This window comes from Nicotiana attenuata, unplaced genomic scaffold (genome assembly GCF_001879085.1).
Source record: "Nicotiana attenuata strain UT unplaced genomic scaffold, NIATTr2, whole genome shotgun sequence".
In the NCBI taxonomy this organism is placed as follows: Eukaryota; Viridiplantae; Streptophyta; class Magnoliopsida; order Solanales; family Solanaceae; genus Nicotiana; species Nicotiana attenuata.
This window is the reverse complement of record NW_017672231.1, coordinates 201,058-207,057: the sequence shown is the minus strand read 5'-3', so window position 1 is coordinate 207,057 and position 6,000 is coordinate 201,058.

Sequence of the window (6,000 nt, the reverse complement as noted above, 5' to 3'; positions counted from 1 at the left end):
AATAGGGCTCAAATAAGAGGGGATTTCATCACATAAAGGTTTGAAAGAATAATTAGAAAAGCTGATTAAAAATAAAGAGTTAAAATGCTGAAAAGAAAGAAATAAAGAATAAAGGGAGAGGGGTCCTAGATTTATTAATAATATGGATCACCCCACACAATGCCCGGTAATCACTCCTCAATAAGGGGATACACGTGACATTATCGCGTGGTCATCATATCCATATCTACCCTTCCCACCCCGTTAAGGTATTAAAGCGCGGAATGGTCTCGTTTACTTATTGCATGCTATTACCCGTCCCAATCCTATCAGTCCCGGAGGCATTTAGGACTACTAATCCTAAAGGGGAGGGATACTAGGCTTATTTGTGGTTTTAAAGGTAAAAATTCTAAGGCGACATACAAAAGCATGTATAGCAAATTGAGGGAAAGCACATAACAAATAAGAAGGCTCAGATATACCTCCTTTACACAAAGAAGCACATAATTTAGCATGACTTACACATACTGGTCAAGGTCTAATTAAGAACTTAAAGGTTGAGGCGGACTGATTTATTACATAATTCAGATAAGAAGCCCAAATCAGGCCTGTCCGCTGGTTGTAGTTATTAGAAAAGATTCAGATTTTAATTTTACGCTAAGGCTTGCCTAAGTGTGGGACAATGACCCTATAGGCATGGTATCTACTGAATTACGAACGTAGTAACAACAACCTGAATACGTACTGGTTAAAAAGATAGTCAGATTATTAAAGAAAGGCAAGTTTTTTTTACGAAGGTTATAAGTTCTGCAAATGATGATACACCGTTATTACTGCGCGAGTGAAGTGATTCAGATTCAATTAATAGTTCCTATAGACATGCTTTCTATGCGTTGTTGATTTAAGCCTTTTGTAGATATGGTGCAAATGCAGAAGCCTTATAGACATGATATCTAGATGCTGAATTTCATTATGAACATGATATCTAATTGCAGTTGATTGTTTAAGACCTATGAACCTGATTGCTAGGTGAAGAATGGATGTACAAGATTCAGAAGGACCTATAGGCATACTTTCTATATGCATATGCAGAACTCAGATTTCCAGATACTTATGGACATGATTTCTATATGAGAGAATGCAGAATTCAGAAGCATCTATAGACATGGTATCCGTATGAGAGAATGCAGAATTCAGAAATACCTATAGGCATGATATCTATGTGAGAATGCAGAACTCAGAAACACCTATAGACATGGTATCTATATGAGAATGCAGAATTAAAAAATACCTATAGACATGATATCTATGTGAGAATGCAGAATTCAGAAATACCTATAGGCATGATATCTACCCTTTGCATACATAGTTACCCGCCCTTTTCACTAGCCATCCCCAAGAGTTTATTACAAATTATTACAGCCCAGAATAAAGTAAAAAAATACATCAGAAAAAATACAAATATGAGTACAACCAAGGAGAGCCTGATTCAGACTTCATGCCTGAAATATGAGGTAAACCAACTCCATAAGATCATGATCCAAAGCCTTTCTCCTACTTGGATGTGTCAAAGTTCCCTAAGAGCCTCAAAGGGGACTCCGGGCAATGCTCACACCCCAAATACATTATCAGATTAACACAAGTGCAGTGTGGAAAGGCCAGCCCTCAAGTGTCCAAGTTCAGAGGGAGCTCAAGGGTCCCAAGGCAAGGCTCGCAAAAGGGGGGCGGAACTTAAAGACTAAGAGAGTGTGCAAGTGCAGAAACAGAATTCTAAAGGGGGAGAGGAAAGGGAAATGGCTACAAATAAGTACACATAAGGGGTTCAGGGGGAATAGGGAAATTAAAAGAGGCAAGAACAGGCTGTGGGCATACCCAGCAATGGAAAATGATAGCACACCTATAAGCCTGTTAGAACACACTATTGAAGGCTAGGATCCCAAAGGATCAAGCTTAATTCATGGACAATAATTTGCATATTGCCACGCCTTAAGCCATAGCTCAAACACGTAGGGGGGCAGGGTTTGGGATTCGTAATAGAAACAGGCAGAAAGAAATCAGCATGCTAACTTGAGTGTTGAACTATGCAGAAATAGTAAGTAGACATGGATACAAAAAGCAGTAAATAAACACATTGTTGTGGTGCTTAAGCTTAAATCAGGACATACCAGTTTCAAAGAAACAAATAGAGAAAAGCAGTAGGTCTTGTAAACAGGCCACAGTGCAGACAAGAGAGAGAATACTATTGTGTATAAGTGCAAGTCCAGAAAGACTATGAATGAATGTTGTTAATGAAAAAGTCGTGCATTTATAGTGTGAAAACCAGGCAGAAAATAAGGTAAGAAAATAGATAAGGAACTGAATATCAATTAAGAATCAATCACACAAGACTTCCTTTAATTAAGGAACTCAGATTCAAACGGGAAAACTATTTAAGGGAAGAAATCAAATAAACATCTTGTACAAAGCATGCAGTTAGGGAAAAATACATAAAAGTTATTTAAGGGCAAAATTTTGAAACACGGTTGCATAAATAAGGTAAGAAAAATCAATTAGTAGTCAGCAAATCAAGGGTCAGAGATTTTGTAATCACTGGTCCATGAATGAACCAAGTCAGAAAAGTTAAGGAAAGTCAAATAACTTAAATCGAGTCATAGGGAAATCAGCAAACAAGGAAAGAAATCAATCAAACCTATACAGAAGGAAGTCTGAAAACCATTTTAGAGGGGAAGTTCAGCGCATATAAAGAGCATACAAACATGTTAAGAAGATGTCGTGTCAATGCAAAATCAGTAGATAATAGACTATAGGAGCATGGTAGTCACATAGGTTAGCAATGTAGAAGAGAAGTAGCATAGTAGCATACAAAAGATCAAGTGTAAAAGACCTTAGAAAAGTTTTAGTGGAAAATCGGAATTGCTTAAAGAGACAGAGGTTGAGACAAAGAATTTCGAGACTCAGTTGAGAAACAAGTTCAGAACCTCGAAATAGTTAGGGTTTCTGAAATCAGACAGCTTTAAAGATGAAGAACAAGCATATCACATAGCCAATGTTCTCAAACTCGGATGAACCCTTAAATTTTAGGGTTTTACCATCAATCGAGTGCCGAGATGAGAGGGCAAGTAATCAAGAAAGCAAAAGATAGTAGTCGAAACAAGTTCAAAGGTCTCATAAAGGAACTGGGACCTTCGACATGCTTTTTCAATAACAGAAACTCATGAGAGACAAAGTAAAAGAGTAACATGCGACCCATAGTAGAAGAACTGGTAGAAGAAACAAATAAGAACATGGTAGGAGAAATTTTAACAAGAGCACAGTAGGTGCAATATAATAGAAAAACATGGTAGAAGAAATTTAACAAGAACATAGTAGAAGCAATATAATAGAAAAACATGGTAGAAGAGATTTAACAAGAACACAGTAGGAGCAATATAATAGAAAAATATGGTAGAAGAAATTTAACAAGAACATAGTAGAAGCAATATAATAGAAAAATATGGTAGAAGAAATTTAACAAGAACATAGTAGAAAAACACACAAGAGAAGAAGAAAATAAGAGAAACATACAAGAAAATCAGAGAAGCATAACTCAAAACCCTAAATCGGAGAACAAAGGTTTTGAAAGTATAACTTTTGAAAAAAATATCAGAAAATCGTTTAAAAGCTTAGGGAAAACATAGATCTGGAACAGATCTAAAGAGATCAGAAAAACCTCAAAGCTAGGGTTTTCAGAGGAACCCAAACGGTGAGAAAGGCTTGGATCTAAACAGGAGGAGTTGAGGTCAGGCTCGAACAGACACGGCTTGCCGGAGCAAGGCCGGAGATGGCCGTGGAACTTTAATCGACAAAAGTATGGACCCAACTCTTCGTGGTCGAGTCATGAAGCTTCAGTAGCCAAACGTGAGGAGCCATAGGTGGCTTGGTGGGTGGTGAAACCACCATGGATTCAGGTTAAAAGGTGACCGGAGAAGATGAAGGGAACTCATCGGAGAGGAGGGGAAGGGGGGAAGGTTCTAGAGAGAACCAGAGGTTAGAGAGATAGAGACGAGTGAGGCAAAATGAGGGGTTTGGGGGGGTCATTTGGCTTAATTAGGTAAGCATAGATCTGGACCGTTGATCAAAAATGATCAATGGCCAGGATTTGATCCAAGCTGGGTCGGGTAGATTTAGGATTGGGCTTGGGTATTGGGTTGGTTCAATTTGGGCTGGGTATAATTAAACCAAATTAAGAGGCCAAATGTGGCTATAAGTTAAATAGCCCCTTTTTTCCCTATTTAATTTATAAGAAATAGTAAATGAATTTCTGAAAACTAATTAAAAGAAATAAAATGATTTATAATATATAATTATCAGTTTAAAAATATAAAATCCCGTTTTATAAATATGAGACGGATTTAAACCTAAAAATGGCTAATATTGCAATTATGCAATTTTGTCCTTAAAAATACCAAATAATTTTGTAAAAATATGTGAAAAATATCTTAGCTATATTTTAGTATAAATATAAAAATTCAATAAATGAATCACCAAAAATGATAATTTTGGTGACAATTATTGGATTTTTTCTTGATAAATAGGACAGTAAATTGATTTAAAAATCCTTGAAAAATTAAGAAAAATAGTGCAACCCTGGGATATACTTATATATGCCTATATAGGCTACTTTGAAGGTATTTTGCATATTTAAAAATACAGGGAAAAATTGGGTATCAACAGGGTCCACTCGAGTTTCTTATCGAGTTAATGGGGGGGGGGGGGGGGGGGGTACCGGCGTGCTTCGTTTTATTTTAAATGGGGGCCTTTGAGTTCTGTCTAGAACGTGGGCGGAAAGGGAAGGGACGACTACTTATATATATATAAAGTGCGGTATGTTACTGCGTTTTATATAAAACGCAGTAATGAATCGCGCTTTATAGCTGTCTTATCAGCTTCCAGGTAAAGAGCGGTATTCAAACGTGTTTTATATAAAACGCAGTTATGAACCGCGCTTTAGCTTAACGTCCCAAATGGCCGTTAAGGTAAAATGCGGTTCATAACCGCATTTTATATAGAATGGTAACTTTTTTTTTTACATCTAAAAAAGTATTTTGAATCCAAAAGAACCATATTTCGGCGATGTAGTTTGGCTGAAAACTTTAATGTAGTTTTCAATTATTTAAGTAAATAATTGGAACTAACTTCATTTAAGAGTTGATAATTCCAGCCTTGAGCAGCCAAACTATTTTACATCAAATGGGAGGTATGAGCATTATATTTAAATAGAAATGGTCTAAAAGTATAGATGAAGTCAATTTGAACATGTTTCGGGTAAAAGCGGGTGTATGTCACCTTTTTATCATAAAACATGGAGAAGAATACTAATACATAGGAAAGGCTTGCCCTTCAGAAAAGCAAACACAGGACAAACCATGATGGAAGTAAGATAATTAACTTGGAAAAAGAGGTGCACTTAAGACTTCATTAATCGTAATAAGAGTTTTTGTATATTTTTATCAATACTAAGACTTTTCTTTCTTATCAAACTGAGACTTCTCTCAAAATATTCCATTTGCCTAATTTTTAGATAATACCTCCTTAATAGAGTTGGTATATGTTTTTGTCTAAAAAGGGAGGACACATCATCAATCGATTCTTTTTTTTATTTTTATGATGATGGCGTACGGGTCAGCTTGCAAGGGGTGTGGTGGGTTGGACGGAAGGTTTCCCTGAGGAAGGGACCTTCCTTACCAAATTCTTGCCCGTCCCGTCCTGTCCCGACTCATTTAACTCAGCCTTCCGTCCAACCCACCACACCCCTTGTGGCAAGAGACGAAAATGACTAAAAGACTAAGCACCTGACACACAACGTCAAAGGACTGCAACCTTATGCAACAAGATAATGAACTAAAAAGACTTCAGCACACATAACAATAATATAATCTTTGCAGAAAAAGATTATGCTCTATTCCGTAACAATCTTCTTAACAAGCGGTTGAGCATCGTAGCAGTGGTGAAATTCCACATGCAACCAAATAACAACTATTT